A 3512-nucleotide genomic window follows, 5' to 3' on the forward strand; every position below is an offset into this window, starting at 1 on the left:
CGTGGTCTGACAGTCAAACCCCGAAAGCCCACGTCTGTGTTCATCTGCACTGACCTCTTGCCCGCTTGTAAGTGTGGGAGGCTGACATTCTCTTTCTGGGATGGCAGGCACTTTTAGAACAGAGACATGCGTACTCAGTCACTTGGGTTGTGTCTGACTCTTTGAAACCCCACGGACAGTAGCCCGCCAGGCTCCTCTGTCCATGGGATTCTCCAGGCAAGAATAATGGGGTGGCTTGCATTTTCTCCTCCAGGGGATCTTTCTGACCCGGGGATTGAACCCACGTCTCCTGTGTCTCTTGCATTGCAGGCAGATTCTTTACCCTCCAAGCCACAACCAATGATGGCAAATATTGGGTTCCAAAGGAGTCTCAGCTGTGTCCAGTCTCGGCCAAAGAGGGTGATGGTGTCCACCAAGGGCAGGGGGCAGGCCAGGCTTGAGCCCAGACCCCAGGGGCTCCAGAGACGGTCACCAGACTCTTGTTTTTCAGTTCTCTAGACTCTGAGTAACGCGACCTCCCTCTCCAGTATGTGGACCTGTTATCCAAAGACATGGAGCCAAGACGTCAGAAGGTGGTAAGGACCGTTTAATGGTGAAACCAAACGCCACCACACCGTCAATCCTCAGCATCTGCAGAAACGAGCAGGGACCCCACCCCCCACCCCCAGCAAGTGAGCATTTGACGCGTGAATTCCTGCCCGCATGCAGGAAGCACCTCAGACCTCAGGCCTTTAGCGTTGTGCCCCGAATTACAAAGCAAACAGCACAGGCGTTTGCCACAGCTCAGCCAAGACAAAGGCCACGATAATTAAACCTGCAACCGGTGACCAGCAGGCCTGCCTGTGTCTCCCGAGGCTCACACGCTGTGCTGTCACGGCCCGCCTTCTTCTGCACTGAGCCCTCCCCACGCCATAGTGACATTAATTCTGTCTTCTTCCCTCCCTGGACAGTGAAGTCCTCGGGGCCCAGGTGCCCCGTTAAGTCTGTGTCGCCAAAGCCTGGCGCGTCCTCTGCAGACCTGGGAGATGCGTGTGGTCGAGCCCCCCCAGGCGGAAGGTGCCAGCCGTGTTGTCCTGGTCTCATTCCTTCCTCCCACCTCTCATCACCTGCGGGGACCAAAGCAGGCCTGCTTGATTTATTTTGGTCTCTGTGTCTGCAAACGCATACATTAGCTGGCTTGTGAGAAAGAAGTGGCTCTTCCACAGGCTGGAATTAGACACTGTATTCAAGATTTGCACAGCGACTTGGGGGATTAGAAAAACGCCTTGTCCCAAACAGGAACAGTGATGCTTCCCATTTTTTTTTTTTTTATTGTAAAACATGAAGTAAACATAATTCACAGCGGTTTTCAATGTCCTGGTGCATTCCAGAGACCCATTTCAGATAAATGACTCTCCAGCGCCCAATGAGTCTGGTTTGATGGGCTATAACATGTTCAGATTGTTTTAAACCCAGGCCCTGCTTTGATATTTGTTTCTTGTTGTCACCATGGATGGAAAACAAAGACACCAGGAGCAGAAGCGGGTTCTGCTGGGGGATGAGGGAGAAGCGGGAAGGGAGGGTGTATCTTCAAAAAATCACAAGGCAGATGCGCTGACATCTGTAAAACTGAGGTGGTACCGGCTTATATTATTGCCTGTACTTTTCTGAAAGTTTAAAACATTTCAGAGCGAGAGAGAGACTCCTCCAGGTGTCTGTACCCTGCTGTGAGTCCTGGCCACCCTGAGCTACTCAAGGTGGGGTCGGCCAGCAGCTTCTCGCAAACGCAGCTTCTCAGGCCTGGTCCGCCCTGGAGAATCTGCATTTTAAAGAGCCCCAGATGATTCCCACACATGTGAAACTGGCCTCTTCCCTCCTGAGAAGCAACCCTGCGCATCACCTCCTGAACTCCTAAAGCACAGAAGCAGTTCAAGGATATTTTAAGGTTTCTTTGAGCCCCCATCTGGGTCAGAGAGTTCCCCGATGCCCTGCACATGCTTTTCCCAAAGCACTCTGCGTTATCACCAGATGCCCCCTGGACTGTGAACTCCCCATCGGGGCCTTCAGCCTCTGGGCGATTGTCCTAGCACAGTACATCATGGTACATGGTGTGAGGGTCAATGGATGTTTTAGGCTCAAACAAGAATCCACATTTTTAGATACCTGTCAGGCCACCATTCACACTGACGCTTCATCCAGGGGAGGAAGTGCCTGGTTCTGGAGCACATTAATGCGTGGGATGGCTTTCTCACCGCCTTTTACAGTTCTAGATCTAAAATAAATTAATTCACTGTAAAATTATCCACATTTTTAAAAACAGCATGTTTAAAATGTTGTAGCAAAGTGGGACTGTTAATGGCACATGTCAGTAAATTGACATTAAAAAAATATCCCCACTTCATAAAGCATCTGCCTACCAAATACAGGAGACACGGGTTCGATCCCTGCCTGGGAATACCCCACATGCCTCGGAGCAGCTAAGCCTGTGGACCACAGCTACCGAGCCTGCGCTCTAGAGCCTGGAAGCTCCGACTTCTGAGTCCACGCGCTGCAACTCCTGAAGCCTGCAGCCCTGGAGGCCGTGCTCCACAGCAAGAGAAGCCACGGCAGGGAAGAGCCGTGCCCGACAGCCAGAGCGTGGGCCCACTCACTGCAACTCGCACACAGCCACGAAGACCCAGCACAGCCAAAATAAAGAAAGAAAAAATACACTTTAAAAATGCAGGAATCTAAATTTTCGAGACAACTTGACCCCATATAAAAGCCCAAGGAGAGATGGGAACTTCTCCCCCAGAAAAAGGAACACAATTGGTGTGTAATTCCAGGGGCACAGACCCCAAGCAAAGAGCCTCCACCCTAAGTTGACAAGGCCGTGTATGCTGCCCTCACCCGGCGTTGTCCTGGAGTTTCCCATGATCGTTGGACGCGTCAGTGGACACTCTCCCCACGTGGCACTCGGGGCAGCCACCTCATCTCTCTTACTATAAAAATACCCCCAGCAACACACTGGAAATCATGACCACCTTGAAAACTCCTATCATCATTGGCTGATTAGATGATGTTTTGAAGGGTTTCAAGTTTGCAGTAGGACTTCCCTGGCGGCTCAGTGGTAAAGAATCCGCCTGCAATGCTGGAGACCTGAGTTCGATCCCTGGGTTGGGAAGATCCTCTGGAGAAGGGAATGGCAACCCACTCCAGTGTTCTTGCCTGGAGAATCCCATGGACAGAGGAGCCTGGCGGGCTACAGTCCATGGGGTCACAAAGAGTCGGACACGACTGAGCGACCAAACAAGTTTCCATTAATCCCACCAGTTCTCCTTGTAGGTCTAGGAGGCAGGAAGTGGTCACGGGAATCTACTTACTGGGCAGACGCCGCCTTGGGGACCAGACAGTATTTTATCAAGTGGATTTTTTTTCCCTTTAAGACAGAAAAGGACCTTGGAAGCAGTCAGCAAAGCAGTGGAAATATTTTCCTCTATTCATAAGCACCATCTAACCAGCACATGGTCTATGCGTTCAGAACAAGTAGCGCC

At 51.4% G+C, this 3512-nt stretch overlaps 1 long non-coding RNA gene across 1 annotated transcript; it reads right to left on the reverse strand.

Moving 5' to 3' along the window:
* Positions 1-352: 352 nt before the first annotated feature.
* On the reverse strand, positions 353-2651 carry LOC122697857. Its single transcript, XR_006342191.1, has 3 exons — positions 2397-2651; positions 2143-2251; positions 353-1106 (listed from the first exon to the last, which is right to left on the reverse strand). It is a non-coding gene; the product is annotated as an uncharacterized LOC122697857 (long non-coding RNA).
* Positions 2652-3512: the final 861 nt, after the last annotated feature.

The sequence above is a fragment of the Cervus elaphus genome, chromosome 7 (assembly GCF_910594005.1).
Source record: "Cervus elaphus chromosome 7, mCerEla1.1, whole genome shotgun sequence".
Lineage (NCBI taxonomy): Eukaryota > Metazoa > Chordata > Mammalia > Artiodactyla > Cervidae > Cervus > Cervus elaphus.